This window comes from Elgaria multicarinata, chromosome 1 (genome assembly GCF_023053635.1).
Source record: "Elgaria multicarinata webbii isolate HBS135686 ecotype San Diego chromosome 1, rElgMul1.1.pri, whole genome shotgun sequence".
NCBI lineage: Eukaryota > Metazoa > Chordata > Lepidosauria > Squamata > Anguidae > Elgaria > Elgaria multicarinata.
In genome coordinates, this window is record NC_086171.1 from 163,539,282 (window position 1) to 163,558,107 (window position 18,826).

Below are 18,826 nucleotides of genomic sequence, written 5' to 3' on the forward strand. Positions count from 1 at the left end.
TTTTAAGAACTTGTTTGTAACCCTCATAAGTAGTTGAGAAGAGCTTGACAAGGTGACAGCAGCACATATGCTCCTTGAGCATATATGTAACTAGAAGTTGAAGAAAAGATCTTATTTATCTATGCCTGAAAGGTCTACGGCTAGGGTATCTGAGGCTGCAATCCTATACGCATGCATTGTAACTAATGAGCTTCATGTCTGAGTAGACATGTATAGGATTGTGCTATGAAGGTTTGCCTCCATCTATATGAAGTATTTATTTAAAATATTTCTAGGCCATGTTTCAGGGCAGGAACCCTCACTAGGCGGCTTACAACAATAAAATTCCACCCATATGATAATAAACAGCAATAGTTCATAAAACAATGAGCACCAGCAATAAAATACTTGGCCTAGATAGTGCTAAAATCTAAAACACAGTTATAGCTACAAACCAGAAAAGCTAGACGGAAATTAACAGGGGGGAGGCTGGAGAAAACAAGTCTTCAAGATATTCCTAAAAGCTTTTAATGATGGGGCCTGATGGACACCTGACTCTATTGCCAATCTTAAGTGTGGGAACACTGATATAGGTGAATGCAATCCTTCAGCTAATTTGGTCCCAAACCATTTAAGTCTTTAAAGGTCAAAACCAACAGTTTAAACTGGGCTTGAAAATGCATGGGCAACCAGTACAGCTGGCACAGTGTAGGCGTTATATTATTACTTTTGTAAACCGCCCAGAGAGCTTCGGCTATTGGGCGGTATAGAAATGCAATAAATAAATAAATAATCTGACCTCGCCTCCACCAACACTAGGATGGTTGCATTCTGCACCAGCTGAAGTTTCTGGACCGTCTTCAAGGCAGCCCCACCATGCATTACAGTAGTCCAGCCTGGACGTCGCTAGTGCATGAATAACTGAAGCAAGGTCTGTCCTCTGCAGATAGGGCCACAGTTTGCATACAGGCTAAGCTGGTAAAACGCAGACCTTGACACCACAGCTACCTGAGCTTCCCCAGCTAGCACAGAGTCCAGGAAGACTTCCAGACTACATACACTATTCACATGCAACTGGGGGAAAGGGTGGTTAGGGTAACTAAAGAATGAGGAGAGTTAGCAAAACCACTACACACACGCCCATCATATGACCGGGACCCTCACGGCACCACATGGTATAGTTACCGCTTCCTGCTCCACAGTTACTCTTTCATCCTCCAGCCGCTGCAAGCACATATCACAGTACCCTCCCCCATGTCGGGAATCAGGTCGTGCTGGATGTGGTAGCTGGCGTGCGTCGATCTCAACCACTGAGAAAGCCACACCTGCTAGAGCATTGTGGCTACTCTAGATGGCCAGCTCTATGGTTGCTGTGTTTTTTCATGGAATGGCCATTTTAAACCTTGGGGGAGGGGGGGGCGACAGACGACATGGTAAGCCACCCTGGGAACTTCACTGCAAAGGGTGGTTACCCAGAAGGGTTTACTAGCCATTTCAGTGGGTTTTCCTCCCATCCTCTGACACCCTAAGCCACCATGGTTCTCTTCCCCAAATTAACCATGGTGGCTTAGTTACATGTGAACAGCCCCATTGTCTTCTAAGGGGAGTGCAACCCCATCTAAGATAAGTTGTAAGCCTCTGTCCAGAGTAGTCAGTTTCCTAACTTGCAGCACCTCTATCTTGTTTGGATTAAATCTGTTTGCTCACCCTAATCCACTCCAAAACCACCTCCAGATGCTGTTTCAAAATTTCCACAGCCTCCCTGGAATGCCTAGATGGAACCAAGTGGTAGAGCTGAGTATCATTTATATATTGAACATTCCGTTTGCTCAGATCTTAACTAAGGCCATGCTCTGAGACCCCTGTAAAGTAGCCTGGTAAAAAAGACAAGCTACATCTTCTGAAATTCCCTCTTCTACTTAACTATTAATGGTGCAGGATCCATATCCTCTTTGTCACTTGGCCACTCTATCATCTTTGGAAGTCAAGTGGGAGGCTATCATGGATATGGCTTTCTCTGCTGCAGTTCCCAGACTGAAAGCTATTTTATTTTTTTGAGATTTTGGTGGCATTTAATGATGGATGATTTTTAACAATGCTTGTTTCTGCCGATTTCTGTTGGGGGTGGTTAGTTAGACTTAAGGCCAAATTTGAGGCAAGGCAGGAGATCCATGAGTAGGATCTCCCACCTGTTTCTTCTTCTTCTTCTTTTTAAGGATCAAGCCGCTTGGAGGAGGGATTCACTATGGTGCTGTAAGATGGGATTTAACCTTTTCCCCAGCCCATTTTCCTGGTTGAAATCGCCACTGCATCTTTTATTTGCTTTACAGAACAAAATATATGGGTACCTTACATGGGTAATTTCAAGTGGAAAATTGTGCAGCTGAAACACCCCCAAATACTGTGGTCCCAATCGGAACCATCCCCTGCTCTAAGGCTGTTTGATCTTAAAACAAACAGGAGATACTGTTCATGGATTTCCTGTATTACACTTAATTTGGTCTTTCATTATTTATATTTTTATCTTTGTATTTGCTTTTTAAAAAAACTTTGGGGTAAGCCACCTTCAATATCATTCAATGGAAAGGACAAAAATAAACATTTTAAATAAATAAAATTTAATATTTATGCATAGAATATTCCAAATTCTCTAAACAGATTTGGATCCTGATTATTGAGAGACTGAAGTTGGTAAAAACTCACTCATGTTGTTTTTGATATATACAACGTATCTGGAAGATAAACACTGTAGCATGGCTGAAGTCTTAAACACAATGGCAGTGTAATCCTATACAAGTCTACTCAGAACTCACTTACTCCTAGGTAAATATGTATAGGATTGCAGTCATAGAGCAAATCCAATAAAATTTAGAAGGACTTGCATCTGAGTAAATATGCTTAGGATCAGAATGTATTGATTTAAATTATAAAACTAGGTGATTTAAATTAATGATTTAAATCACGATTTAATCAGCAAGAAAAATGGCTGATATAAATTAATGGTTTAAATCACTCTTTTCATTGTTACTTCTTCATATATTTCCTAAACACTGCAGATCTGACCACTAAACCATATTAATTTACAACTAAATAGAGTATTAGTTACACACTGTGGTTTCATTCTTGCAAAGAGGCACTGTATCTGTCACACTGTACACATTTTGCATGCTCCCCCTTTTTTTACCTATAGAAGGAATGTCTTTTAAATATTCCCATATAGGGTCTTTCTTATGACCATTTGTGATGTGGACACAGGTTAGGGGAGGGAGAAGCAATGGCAGATGAATCACCAAATACAAAGCCCTGCTGAGCTTATGCTGGCTGGGCAGAAGGCGTGTGTATGTGGGCGTTCTACCTTTTCAGTCACTTTTGGTTTTGATTATAGTCTCCTTCCCAGTGGGGAAGGTACTGCAGAGCTGGTGTACTTCTTTCCCTGTTCTGGGTGTGTGTCAGGGGAATGGGAGGGCTTGGATCTGGTGGATTCAAAGCCTTCCCAGATCTGCCCTTGAAATGCCTCCTTTTTGCCCTCTCTGCACTTGGAGCACTGATGGCAGATGAGGAATGGCTGTGGACTTTTCTGTCACTATTATGGGGAGGAGTCCATAGGTAGACCTTCATCTCTGAGGGTGGAATCCAGCTCCACTATATCCTGTGACCACTGAAACGCCCTGCCAGAGATCATAGGATTGCTCCCTAAATCTGAGATACATGCACTCTTGGAAACTTTATCTTCTCTTCCTGTTCCCATTGTTGCTCCTTTCCGATTGCTTGGCCTAGACCCACCGTCACAAAAATGAAGTAGCAAACAAAAGTGAAATACTCGTGATATATGACGAAGCAAGGTCTGATATTTATTGGAAGACAGTTCATTTTCATGAGGTGAAAATGTTTCATAGGTAGAACGTAAATTTTCATATTTGCAAAATGATCAAATTGGTTCTTCATTTACATTGAAAAGCCTCCTTTAACTCAGTGCATTGGTAGAAGACACTGATGGGCATTGTACTGCTTGCATGCTTATATTCAGACTTAATGTTAACCATGTTATTATTTTAGAGAAACTTTGCAATTTACAAAAAATCTGATTTAAATTATAAAAATCTGATTTACATTTTAAAAATCCAATTACATATAACTACAATGTAGTAATTGATTTTTATCCACCCTGCTTAGAATTGTGTTGCATATCAAAAATAATAAGCCTGAATGAATTCTGTAGCTCTTCTGCAAGACAATCATAAGCATATTTACTTGAAAGTTGAATTTCAGTCAAATCTAAATTCAAAGTGAACTTAGAGAGACCTGTGATACATTTACAGCACAATCTCAGAAGTCAATGGAACTTACACAGATGTGTGTATAAGACTGCAGCCTTAAAAGTTTAAAAGATATATCAGTAAGATTAGCAAAAATGGCCAGGGTAGTTTCACTTAGGATAGCAAATCGAAGGGCATTTTTGCACATGAACATTAAACATACATTTGAGTTTCTCACTCAATATGCATGTGTTTATGTGAATATTTTAAGATACTTGATAGAATGTGGAAGTCAAACACTGGTCTGACTAATGTAGACATTGCATTGGCATTTCAGATGTGAGAAATCAATACGCCTCATGTGTGAACGCAACCTTATTCATTCCTCCACTTTCATAAGAACTTCATACATTACTGCCAGTTTCAAACACATGTTCAACATTGCCGGCGCACATAGACAAGAGCAGAGGCCAATCCTGCCACGTGTACCTGTATGATATGTACAATGATAAATTCAGATTTGTTGTATACAGACATCACATCTTTTCTGTGTATACATTAAACTGTTTAGTTAAAAATTGTAACCTATGACACAGCAGCAAGGCAGGTCATTCTTTCCTCAGAGTCTTTAGTATCAGTCATGCCTCTAGCTATAGCTATAACACAATAGCTATTCATAACAAGTGAACAACAAAAACAAGGAAAATTGCAAGAGCAAAGATGTTTCCCCTTACATTTCTGCTTTTCTGTTTATGGAAAAAAGAGCCCTCTCCATCCCCTAGTTAATACGTTAAGAGTAGAGAAATCACAAGCCCAGGTTTAAAAAGAAAAGACCACAAAGTGGTTTGAGACATCGCAACAGAGGCCTCGTTTCCTTTAACTCCCCTTGGTTCAAAAGCGTCCCTTCCCCTCTCATTCACCTCTTTTATTCCCCCTTCGCTGTGGCTTCCTCTTCCATTCAGGACCTGAAGGCTTGAAAACGAGCGGCACCTGCTTTAGATGAATTATGGTAGAACTGGAAGTAACTCTCGCTCTCTCCCACCCCTCCCTTCCCAGCTCTCAAGTCACATCTCCAGTACAGACACAACCCCTGTGATTAGACGCTGATCTCCCCATCTGAATGGGACAGAGAGAGGAGGGACCCAAGACATAGATTGACTCCCCACCCTCCCCCCGCCCTTGAGACTTCCATTGAGGAAAACGGAACAGGAGAAGGGGTGAAGGAAGAAGAAACACCCCCTCCCCATAGAATAAGAGAAGAAAGCGGCAAAGCCTTTAGCAGGAGAAAAGTATGATCATGCCTGAACTGTGTTAGTGCTTTCTCCCCCCCCCCCACTCTCTTCCCCCCCTCTCTCTTTCTCTCTCTCGGCTTCTCCTTCTCTCTCTCCCTCTCTTTGTCTCCGAGGTGTTTAACTTTGGGGGACCTCGGGCTGCCTGGGAGCTGGAGGCATTTCGGCTCCACAAGGGACGAAGCTGGACGAGGCGGCAGCAGCAGCAGCAGCGGCAGCAGGAAAAAGGCAGCCACATGCTCCAAGTGGGGGGTGTTAAAAGTTGAGACTCGATTCCAGGCGCAGTAGATCAAAACAGGTTGGTGGGATTTTTAAAAACAACAACAACCTCCTCCCCCTCCCCCTTAAACTTTCGTGACTGGTTTAGTTCTTATCCACGGAGAGGACCTTTCGTATTATTATTATTATTATTATTATTATTATTATTATTATTATTATTATTATTATTATTATTATTATTATTATTATTATTATTATTATTATTATTACTGTTCTGCTTTAAAGCATAGAGTATTTGCGCCCGGGAACCACTTAAAGTCGCTAAACTGGCCGATCTGGCGCCCCCCCCCCCCCACCCAGGTGTTTTGAAAAACAGGTGTGAGGAGGAGACAGATTCATGCTTTGTTGATTTACTCGCATCTCCCCCTCCCCGCGTCCTTCCTTGCAATTTAAAAGCAGAGATAAAACCCGAAGGATGTTGCTATTGGGGTCGGCGATGGTGGTGGTGGGGGTTCGCACACGTGAAAATATTTGGAAAAGACTGCCTTCCCCCACTCTGTTTGATTTCTTTGTGGCTTTTCGTGAAAGAGGCACTGGAAAGTTCGGGGTACCCGGAAAAAGGAGACCTCGAGACAAAAGAGGATCTGGAGGAAGCAACTTTTCAGCCGGGATCCCGGAGGGTGGTGTGAAACCCCAAAGATTGGGTATCAGAGTTGGCGTGTAGTAAAGCTTCTTAGAGCCCCTCTTTGTTCGCGTGTGTGTGTGTGTGTGTGTGTGTGTGTGTGTGTGTGTATTGTGGGGCGGGGGGGACTGTGAGGATGGGAGGTAGAGATAGGAGGTTCTTGTCTATGGGGGAAAACGAGCGGGCAGCGAGGTCTGGATGATTTTTTTTTTTTTGTTCGTCTGTTTTGTGAATGTATAGAGGGGTGGGGAGTAGATGTTGCAACACTGCTTTGGGGTTTCTGCAGATCAATCAGTCCTGTAAGTGTGTACGTGAATTACAATTTATTGTGATTGACACGATGGGTAGACTCAACGTTATTTAGGTTTATGGTGTTCTTGAGTGCACATATGATGGTGGTGGGTTGAGATTCCGAATTGGGATAGCTGTTTTTTGGTTTTTTTAAAATCAGCCCCACTTCGTGAAATAACTTTTTCCTGGCAAGCAAGTTGGTCATGAATAGGAAAGTTCTTGTCTAGCGAAGAGGCCAGCTCTGTGGCTTACGTCTATTCTTCATAGCAACAAAAGTTTGGGATCCTAGAAAAATAATTCATAAATCCCAGAATTATCCTAGAAGCTTATTTCTTACTGTATTAATAGAGTGAATTTCAAAATGTTTTATTCCAAATAACTGAACTTAAACAACTTTTAATAGCTCTTTAAATTATTGTTTCCTGATGGGTTAGTGGCAATAAATAGTAGGTACAATAGAACGCTACGTTGTGCTGTGACTTAAATGAGCTTTATCTTCCTTGCTTTATATCTTTTTAAATACACCAAACGTATTTATTGCTGTCAGAGAAGGGTTTTGGCCTGATCAGTCTTCCAGTCAGTGTCTCTTCAGTCTGGCTTATCTTCTGTTCTTTCCTTTTAATACACTTTCCTTTCTTTTAATGCTTATGAATTAAAAAGGTTTCCAACCTCCCTCGGACCAGCAAACTTGAACTAAATTTAGCAGGAAAACGATCGTATACATTGGACCTGTAATATAATGTGATGCCAATTGCAGTGCTCTCTCAAAAGAAGGGGAAATGTACATAAATGCATAAAAGCAGAAAATGATGCAAATATCTATAATTTAATGCCATAGTTGGCTAAATCTTAAAAGGGGGAAATTATTTTCAGACTTGTGATACTTAAAATGGCATCATTTTCTCAGTGCATCTATACAAACTTCCCTTAATAGGCAGCATTTTACAAACTTAAATCTTAAAAAGCAAAATGTCAATAAAAAATCGGACCCAAATAGACATTTTTACCGTGGTTATTTGGGACTGAGTGTTTTAGTATGCTTATCATAACTTGGTGAGCATTAGCTAATTATTTGAACAAAGGGAACATACTCATTATTAAGTTACCTTACCTTGGGCAGCTGAGAAGTTTCAAGCAAAACACATTTTAAATTCTGCAGTTAGCATGAGATTTGTGAAGGATTGGAATCCATTTCTATCTTAACGTCCCCATAGGATAAATAGTTTTGAGACAAATTTCCTACCCAAACATGGATGAAGTTACAATTTTCTATTCTTTTAGAAATGTTCTTATGTCGCCTCTGTGCAAAGTTCTCATAGTGCCATGTAAAGCAGATTAGTTCAAATATAATACGGGAGAAATTTCCCTTTGATAAGAATTCTTTTATGTTGGCACACCACATTTTTAGGTATCTGATCTGAAACAAAAACTTTCCCCCTGAATGTGGCATTTTTGAAATGAAACCATTTAATAGCCTCTCTCAAGTTCAAAATACATTTTGAATGGGTGAGAAAAGGGATAATAATTCATTAGAGTATACTTAGGATCTAAAAATCTTCTGAAGCGCTGTATTAAGAGGAATGTATTTGACAAACTCATAGTGAGATTTGTCTTTTCCTAATTTAGCCCTAAGGAATTTCGCTACAGATCCCATTCCAGGGTCCATTGCTGACTTCAATCAAGTGCTCACTCTATAATACTGTTCTTTTGGAGACAAAAAAGCACATAAGGCGGCCATATAACACAGTCAATTCCAGTTTTTAGCACTGGATTAAATCTTCACTTTAATGCTTTCAGAAAACCAGTGGGGGTGTACAATAACAAGAAGTATTAGTGTAAAAAGATGAGTATAGCCCACAAGAGAAATAGTAAAATTCAATACAAATATATATTGATACATGTTAAAACATTTACACAAGAAGAAGCTTGTGCTGTGAATAGGCCATTTTGTGTCAAATTGACACAGTTACTACTTTACTCAATGGCTCCCATGAGTTGTGTATATTACCTACAATGGCATTCTGGAGTCTAAACAAACTTTACACAAATTTAACTTTCTGTACACTGTAGTCCTATACATGTCTACTCAGAAGTAAATCTCATTGTGTTCAATAGGTCTTACTCTCAGGTAAGTGGGCATAGGGTTGCAGCCTTAATTTCTATTGTAGTTTTAAATGAGAATAGAATTGCAGGTTTTAAATGCGAATAGAATGGCAGGTGAGTGATGCTCAGATAATTTGATTTTAAAATGTTTAATCCCTTTTGCCTCTTAAGTTAAAAAGAACATAGACACCTCTAAACTGAGAAAAAAGACAGTTAGAAGCAGATGTATAATTTATTGTTCAAATCAAGTCGGGAAGATTAGTGAAGTGGTCAGAGGGTTCTGATTCCAAACAGGTTTTTCTTAGGGATGGGGTGTTAGAGGTGGTGTGGATTGCTGAGTCCCTACACTTCCTATATTTTGAATTGGTTTCGTAGAAAGTTCTTGAAAGTTTAACTGAATCTTTAAAAATTAATAAATATATTTTGGGGGGTTGTGCATTGTTGACATGTAAATCTTATCTGGGCAGAATACCTTTTTACTTCAAACTGATGCAAATTATTAGTTTTATTTTAAAATCATAAAAGCAATGAAAAGGAAAAATATCTCTCCAGTAAAGTACTATTTCATATGATTAAATTGTGAGTAGTTTTGGATGGAAAAATGCAAATGTATTACCCTCTCTCCCGTCCATTCTTGACTTTTTCTCTGCCAAAGACTCTACTAAAAGGGAGGGTAATCTTGTTGCACAGGCAATGAGTACTGGTGTTGGGGGGGGGGGGAGGGGGAAACCTTACAGAATAAGATACATACAGTAGGCTACCTTTTCACAACTCCATTGTGTAATATTGTAAGGAAAACTGGGTAAATAGGCATGGAATTCCTTTCTTTGTAGACTGATAACTTTCTAGACCATGAAGTTGTAGAGCACTTCTGATACTCTAAATGTCACAATTTAAGATTATAATAAGAGAAGTTGTTTGTTTGTGTCTAGAACTAAAGGATGTTTTAGTTGAAAAAATAGTTTCAGTCATTAGTTTATTAAATCTAGATCCAATATATTTAGTCCTAATATATTAACGTTCTCATTTTCTCTTTTACTTTATTAAAGAAGATTAAAATCAAGAAAAGCAAAGAAATCTGGTAGATCCCTAATTCAAATTCCTCCTATAGAAAGAAGGTTTCCTTAAGAAGAAAAAAAAATCTATAAAACAAAGAGCAAATAAAATAACCACTTCAGGCGCTTTCTCTCTTTCTTTTCTAATAACCAAGCTGGGAACTATGTGCAGTCAGTTGTGAAGTTTTTGCCCAAAGAAGCCTAGGAGCTTTTCTTTTCTCATGGCAGAGGGGATGCTTTTGAATCTGATAATGTTTGTGTGTGTCTCGCTGTGGGGCTGGAATGGGGAAGGTGGGGGTGTTGGCTGAAATTTTTCTTTATATTGCATATGGGGGGAAATAGGAGGAGGAAAAGATGCTGTTGTATTTTGCCTTCAGAGTGAGACACAGTGTAAACCTATGCATATTTACTCCAAAATAAATATTGTTATGTTTAATGGGGCTTACTTCCAAGTAAGCATCCATGGGATAGCAGTTATAAAGTCCTTGTGTATGTAGGAAAACTGTGGAGAGAGAGAATTGTTAACCCACATCTTACAGAAAATTAGAGGGGGTGGGGAGAGAAATGGGTCACTGATATGCTTATTTTTTCTGTCTTCTATCTTTCCTGATAGAATTAAATTTTGAAACTTGTTGCTAGAGTATTAAGGTAAGAGCTCTTCTTCCCTTTCCATCTCACCTGCTCCACAACAAACAACTGTTTTCTACCAAAGGTTAAAATACACAGACAAAACACACTAGGGAGCAGGTGTTTGTTTGTGAAGGCATTCCCTCCCAAAAGGTTGGGGCATAGCATCCTATAAAACTGCTTCTCTGTGCCCTGTGCTTTAAGAAGACAGCTTATTATTACATAGGTACTAAGCACTGAGATCCTGCAAGAAATTCGTTTTTGGCTGTTATAGTCAAACTGTGCCTATGCATGCTTTGGCCTACAGTGTAGAAATAGATTCTCTTATTGGATCCCTATGTAAGAACTCAACTTTCTCTGCAAAAATATATTGTTTTATTGTTTGTTTTAAGAGGAATACAAGATCTTTAACATGATCTAATTTCAAAACAAATCACAGTGATGCCCGCTTTGATTTAATTATTTTCCATTTGGCATTGTTGTGCTCTCGCATAGAACAGGATGCCACCTTTCAAACTTGGCTAATTCACTTGCCTCCAGGGCTAAGTGATTTCCTCCTTACACTGGGAGTAATTGCCACATGGCAGGTTAAAACACACCTCCAGACTTGTTGTTGCTAGGAAAGAGTGATGACTTAAAGATTTATGTGAGGGGAATCTATACCCAAGAATCGTGTGTAATACTAGAAGGTATGATTTTAATGTAACAATATTTTCAAATGTTCTATGCAACGTTTCTAATTTGTAAAGGATGTGATCTTAAACAGAACAGAATTAGTATCAGTGTGACAAAATTAGATTTCATTCATCCTCATTTCTTGATTTGCTGGATCTACTTTAAATATGCACACAAATGTATTTCTCTTACTCATCCTTTGTGATTCTTGGTTTTCTCCTTCACTGGTCATAAACATTTTTTCAGGGTAGTCAAGAGGAAGGCTTTTGAAATGTTTGTTTTGTTTTTAAGTTAGAAACACTGTTTTCACATCTGACTTTGTTGTTTTACCCACACTGGAGTTCCAGTTCTAGTCTTCACAGTTTGCACATAGAATTTAAAACAGTTTTTTTCTTTGAAAAATCTGCTTCTCTTATGTGAAAAGGATTTTGAAAAAGTGCAAAGGGGAATGCAGTAGGTAGAAATTCAATTCTGTAAATACCTTATTTTACTTAATGTAGTGTCTGTGGGTTTGGACTGATGGTTCAGATTACTGTGTTTCATAAAATCAGCATCTCTGTGGAAAGAGTTAAACAGCTGAAGTAGGAAAAAGGAAAAAAATAAAAGGTATAAGTGTGCACTTCTACATTTGTGTACGTAAGGTGATTTGCGTTAAGATCTATAGGGTTAGGATTCATTGGGTAAACTTGGAATCTTGTTTTGTTCTATAAAGACCCTGCTGTCTCTGAACAGAGGTTGTTTCTATATAAGGACAATTATTGAAGACTCAATGTAAGTATTCCATCAGGTCAATTGAGTTGCCTAAACGAAGGGTTAGCATTGTGAGTTTTACACCTACAAATTTGGTATCCCACATCATGATCTGCTGAGTTGGTCTTTATGGCAGTATTAATGTCTATACCATACTAGTCTGCACATGTTCTGCTATATTCATGTTCTTGCAAGAAGACAAAATCTGTTCCTTTTACTGGTCCTTTTCTTGAAACTCTCTTCCTCAGTTATAGGACTTGCAGTAACAAATGGAAATATATGTGAATTTCTGCTGTCCCTTTAGAGTTGTTACAAATCCTAGCAAACTATATTTAAACGACATGCAAATTTCATAAGAGGCACTTAGTGATTGAGTTCCATTTTGATGTAACTGGTAAGCTTTTCATTCCACCTCAATGGCAAAACTATCACATGATGCTATTTGGATGGCACATCGGTAACAGCTAAACAGCAGACTTCCAAGTTGGGAGAGGCTCTTCCCCTATGTGATTATCTGAGAAGGTTAACACTGCCTCGCTAGTTTGGGAAATGTGAATAAGGATGAGTCCTGCAATTTCATGGGGAAAGAGGTTTGTATATTTACAAAGAATAGGAACCGTATTGTACTCTGTTGTATATTGCAGCAAGACACAAACTCTGTTTTAACAAGAGTGCTTCTCTAGACCTACTGTTCCTCAGTCTGCATGGTGGCCTGGATTTATGCTGGTAGGATTCAGAAGAGAGCCCTGCTTGCCTGTATGAGCATGAGAAGGGTGGCTCTGTTAATGTGTATTACAAAGGATGTACTAGCAAATGCATACAGCATCATGCATGAAGAAAGTGAAATGTTCAATGTGTATATCTGGTGTTCGGCAACACCATGTGTATAGTCTGTTCCTTGAGGGCAGGATGGGAGCTAACATGCTTCTGGATTTATCTGGCAGTATTTGATCCTTTCAAACGGAAACTGTTTGTGTAATGACTCACACATGCGGGAGTGAACAAAGCAGTTTTAGGGAATTTATCCCATCTTTGCAGAGGCAGTTAGAAGCTGATCATTCCCTTTTAAAAGTCCAGGAGGAGAGGCCAGTGGTTTAAAACTGTTCTCCCATCCCCCGTGGCCCAATCTTAACGATGTTTTTAAAAAAAGGAAATAAAAGAGCATGGATTAATTTCTTGCATATTTTCAGGCATTACTAACAACAAAAAAAGGCTGATTTGCACAAGCACTTTTGAAGCCGACTTCTCATGCATGATTGTGTTTTTAGCTTGGATTGAATGTGGATTTGGCAAAGTACTTATCTATCTGCTACATTGCATGCCAGATTGCAACTAGGTTGGCTGCTGCAAACAATCATTTTTGAAACTGACATCAGAAACCTCTTTTAGTGGAGAATAAGCTCCAAACATGAATGTGTGATCTGGCCCATATAAGCACATCCCATGTTGCATTGCTTGAGGAGTCATGAGATAGATCAGGTAGATCTGTTTACCATGAAGCTGGAAACAACTGCTTGTGTGCACCTTCTTAACTTGCTAAAGATTTCCTATGTTCTATTTTGCATTTCTAGCTCATAACTTTCCTATGGTTTAGGATATGTAACAGTTAGGTAAATACATGTATATTCAACTAAAACATACTACTATATAATACCCATCCATTAGTTATAGAGCTAGATAGTGTTAACTATGTTGCAAGTCTTGTACACAGGACTGTCTAGTTCAGTTTTTGCACAACCTGTATTGCCTTGGATAGTCATCTAATTCCACTGCTTAAAGCAGATTACCTTTGCGTAGATCCTGGAATACAAAGATTTTGCTTTTTTGAAACGGGCAATAACCCCTCCTTTTGGACAGAAATACAAGGAAGTAATTGAAGATGCTGTTTGGTGTAGGGCACCTTAGAATAGCTGCTGTAAATAAGGTGTTCTACCTGGTGAATAGAATGTGAGAGATTAGGTGTGTAGTATGTTTTTGAGTGGGGAAGGTGTGGGAAGCCTCTTTCACTTTCAGTCAAGTTATAGGAGAGGCAGTAGATCCTGTCTGGTTCAGACAACACGCTAAATCACAAAATGGTTAATGGAATGCATTAAGGTCAATGCATTCTGTTAACCATTTTGTGGTTAAGCAATGTGGTTTAGCATGTTGTCTGAACGGGGCCATAGTGAAATAGTGGGACTTCATCAACCAGAGTGAGGTTGGGAACAACTTGCACCTTTTTTGGTATAGGAAAATACCTATGTGAATGTGATGGAACAAAGAATTTTTTAGGTACCATCAAGCAATACTCTTTAACATTCCTGGTGACAACTAATATCAGGTGGGGTGACTTCAGGCTTGCCAAATCTACTTCGTTGTTGGTTTTTACTAGAATTTCCCAATGTCAGATCTACTTTGTTCTTTACTAAAATTGTCCCCTGACCAGAACCAGGTGCAAAAGAAGTGTTATTACAGTTAAAAAACTGGGTGGCCTTTTGAGCACATTCTGCATCTAGCAATTTGTTTTCAGTATCACAGTTGAACTGAACTCACAGTCCATTCACACAAGACTGCTACTTTCTACCCTGATCTTTCTTCATTTCTGCAGTCTGTAGATGGAAAATATTAGTTTGTTGTTGCTGTGGTTAAACAACTGGTAATCTACTGCAAGTCACCCAGAGATCTTCCAGTAGACTGTGATCTGCCTGCTTCTGAATATGGTAACAACTCATATACTTCTTGTTCAAATTTAATTAACTCCATAGTATCTGCACATTATTCTTTGCTTGCATCTCAAGAATAAATATTTAAATGTACTCAGTATATTGTATTGGTGGTTTTTTTTTAAATAGAAAGCACTGCTTTTGGATGACTTAAAATAGTTCCTGTTAGATCCATTTTTTTGTCCTGAAGACATTCTTGCGGCTCTCAGCAATAGCTTTCCAGGTTGACTAAACTCTGAAATCCTGAGCTCTGCCTATTTTCTTGAGGAAGGGATGCATTGCCTTTGGAAGAGATTAGGTCCTGATTTGTGAGATGGATTAAAGGTGATGACAGTAAATATCAGATGACTGAAGCGACTGGATTGTTGGTAGCGCGTTGTGCTTCAATCTGACAATTATACCTAGCCCCTTAACTTCACAACTTAGAATCACTGAATATCTCATTCTAGCTCAAGCTAAAGCAGCTTGACCTTTGCCTAGTCAAAGCAGTGGAAACAGTACTGTTAAGATCTCTCTGCCTTCCTGTTGATGTTGTGTCTATGGAAGTTTTGGGGGGCACACTTGATTTTGACTTAAAATTACGCATGGCTGCTGACTTAGACAGAGAGAACCTAGTTAACTGTCAGTCAAACATGGCCTGTGGGCCCAGTTATCTGGCTGAGAAGTATTTTAAGAAAGCATGGGCTGTGAGGAAGAAATAGACAAATATTAAGGATACAATACAAGCCTATTGGCTCAAGCCAGTGAGCCTAATAGATTAGAACAGGCTTCCCCAATATAGTTCTTTCCAGTCCAAAACATCTGGAGGGCACCAGGTTGGGGAAGGCTGGGCTAGAACTTTCTTAGGCTTTCCTTTCATTTTTGGCCTTTCCATTATTCCAGGTACTTTACGTAGAGCTTTGTTTGTTTGTTCATAGTTGCTTATATAGCACTTAATCTAATAAAATCTCTAAGCAGTTCACATATAAATATTAAAAATCACATTTAAATGCACTATTGAAAACAATTTTATTATTCATTTATCTGTTTGTTTCATTTTGTGTCCATTGATTATACCGTGCCCCCCCTCCTCGTTCATCTTGATTCAACTATTGGGCATAGTCAAATAATGTGTTAGGCACTGCTATAAGCCCTCTGGCTCTACTTTAGTGGGTGTTTTGCCTTTGCATCTTGTAACTGCCTTGCTTTTGTTTGTCAAGTTTCCTTAAGTTTCTGAGAAGTGGTGCTTGGCAGCTAGTGAAAGACAAACTGTGGCCAATACTAAATATTTACAGCAATGCTAAATATTTAATTGTTCAAGTCCCTCTACCCCCTTCCCCAAAAGCAGTTTCGTTGGCTTGAGACTCTGGCTGCAGAATCTGGCAGGTTGTGCCTGCTCACTAATGGACAGTGCCCTGGTTTTCTTCTCTGCCTTTGTTTATTACCGGGATGGATGCATTAATCTGAAGAAGGATGGCAGTTTATAATGCCAAGATATTTTCTTAGCAAGCAAAGTTGAACAGACTCTTTCCTCTTCCTTCAAGGAAATTTGCAGGCTGACTTCTTCAGTAAATAGAAGGGAAAGGTTGGTGCTGCAGGGTGGAGAACTATGAGCAACGCCCCCCCCAACAATAACAACAAAACGTGGCCACTTAAAAACAAGACCCACCCACCAAAACCCTTATAAATCACTTTTCTACAAAATCTATCTAAAGCGGTACCCTGTTCAAGATTATTTGTGGTGCTTTAAATATGCCAACCTATGCAGTGATAGGTGAAAGTAGACTTTAATATTTTAATGCTGTTTTACAATAAATTGTTGAGGTGGAATTTCCAGGTGTCCTCTGATTTTAAGTCCTCTGATTTTAAGACTGAAGTTGCAAGACTTCAATCAACTTTATCCACAACTTTTTCATTGGGCCTATTTTTGTCTCTGAAGACGATGATCTTGCTGAATGAAGAGAAGCATCATTTTAATTTTGTGAGCCAAGTAGGGTTTCACTGAGTGAGGTAGCTTTCGCTTCTACCTCCCTGCTCATTCTGAAAAAGTGAACCTTTAATAATAAAACATGTTTATGTTGAGGGTTTTCTTTTTATTCAACAAACTAATTTTTAATATTTTGCTAGGGCCGACGTTTGGTTTCAAAGCACCACATACTCCATGTCATATAAATCTGAAAGTTATGCTCAGCAAAACTGATGATTTCTCTCTACACCACTAATTAGGATTTTAAAATAATAATCTTATGTTGCATTTCTTTTAAAAATGGCTTCAACTACTGGAAAAATCGGAAAACCTTTCTCATATTTAATTTTTTTGTATTAAAAATTAAGTTGTTTCACTTTGTTCGGATAAAATGTTCAGATAAAACAATCTACATTTGTGCATAGATTTTAGGCTGGTGTATTAATTTCTATCGTACTCTTCAAATTCCCATATCCCTCATCATAGTGTCAGCCTCTGGAGCACATAACTGTGATTCACATTTTACAGATGGGGGACTCCTATAGGGACATGCTTAGGTTATGCAATAAGTGGTTAGTTTGGTTCAATGTTGGGCATTGTCACGCTGAACAATATTTGATGAAAAAGTTCCACCATACTTCAAATGTCCAGCTCCCTAAGAAAATAAATTTGGCTGAGTACAGATAGGTATTTATTGGCTCCATTGCCATATTCACAGTCTAGAAAAGAGAGCCCTACTTGTTTCAGTTGCTCTCAACCTGTCCACCTGTGGTTAGATTTTCATAGGTATTCAGTCTGAAGTCTTGAAGGTAACCATAGTGTTGGAATTTGTATCTCTCCTGACACAAGATGCTTAAATAGGGTTTATTGAGCTGTATTCAATATTTGCAGAGGTGTAAGGGTAAGTTTGAGGGTGTAAGATTGAGTCTGATGTACATGGAAAGTTTGAATTTGTTGTTTTCTTTAGAAAAAATACTCCATTAGTGTGGCTTCCCCAGCTCCATACATTGCTCACGGTAGAACAGCTGTTTCAGCTGCTGGAAGGGATGACTACTGTCCAAAGAAATTTAGGACTTGCAATAATACCATTCTTGTGCACTCAGTGCCTGGCTTATATTGGTGACATTGCAAGCACCTGGGTGCACATTTTGCTTTGCTTGTGCTGATATGGAGTCTGTAGCAGAACTGTTGCCAAGTCACTCAGTATTATATCATTTTGGCTTTTAGTGGTAATAGTGTATCATGTGGTCCTTCCTGCTTTATTAGAGTTATTGAGAAGGTAAACCATGAAATTTTCTTCCATCTCAGTTACCTCCTGGTTAACCTGACACTTACATAATTGTCTTGGCAGTGATATAGTCATGTTAAAGGCTCTGATGTTGATTCTTCTGTCAATGCTGCAGAAGAGCTTTATGTGTGCTCCTTGTTACCTGTTGAAAAATGGAAGACTTCTCCTATTTTCCAAGCCCAGGAATGTGAATAAAGAGAAGTTCTACCATTCCTCTACATCTAAAAGGAGTAGTCTTTCTCCACCAGGAAACAATCATGCAATGTTTTGTCCACTCAGGAAGGACTTTCCCAATGGAAGGTAGAAGGGATTTGACTTTTGGATGTAGTACTTCTGAGATATCAAATAACTGACTGTGTCTGTGTGAATATTCAGACTTGGTGTGTGTATTTGATTTTGCTGTTCTATATCCATCTGAGATACTTACAATAGAGACATTACTGAATGTTTTGATGACAGATGTAGTTTCTTGTAGTATGGGTGTATCTGACCTTTACATGGAGGTCAAGAAAAAAAAAGTCATAGCCATCCTTTCCATTTTGATTTATAGTGTGTGCGTCTGTGTTTCTTTAGTGTATTTATGCTCCATAGAAAAGACTGGATCTTCTAAAAGGCGAAATTAAAGAGATGTGTCAACTCCTTTCCAAAAAGCCAGGAAAGTGGGGACCAATCTTATCTGTGAAGGGAGAGTCTTCCAAGTTTAAAGCTTTAAAGCTTAAGATCAGCACCTTTCATTGAGCATGAAAAACAGCTGGCAACCAGTGCAGATCTTTAAATATAGGAGTGATGTGATCAGGGCATCATGCACTGGTTAGCACTCCAGCTGCCACATTTTCCACTGTTGAGAAGTTTCTCCATGCTCCAAGGGTGGCCCTACACAGAATGTATTACAGTAGTCTAATCATAGTTGGACAGGGTATGGCGTGTTCATGTGTGAAGAGCAGAGGGATTCTGAGGAGCTGAGT

At 39.0% G+C, this 18,826-nt stretch overlaps 1 protein-coding gene across 4 annotated transcripts in view; it reads left to right on the forward strand.

Moving 5' to 3' along the window:
* The first annotated feature begins 5,325 nt into the window (after positions 1-5,325).
* The window catches only part of FOXP4 (forkhead box P4), a 181,564-nt gene continuing 168,063 nt past the window's right edge, over positions 5,326-18,826 (forward strand). For all 4 annotated transcript variants that reach the window (XM_063141677.1, XM_063141685.1, XM_063141692.1 and 1 more), the window contains exon 1: positions 5,326-5,822. The gene's annotated coding sequence lies outside the window, so the exon portion shown is untranslated. The remainder of the gene's footprint in view (positions 5,823-18,826) is intronic.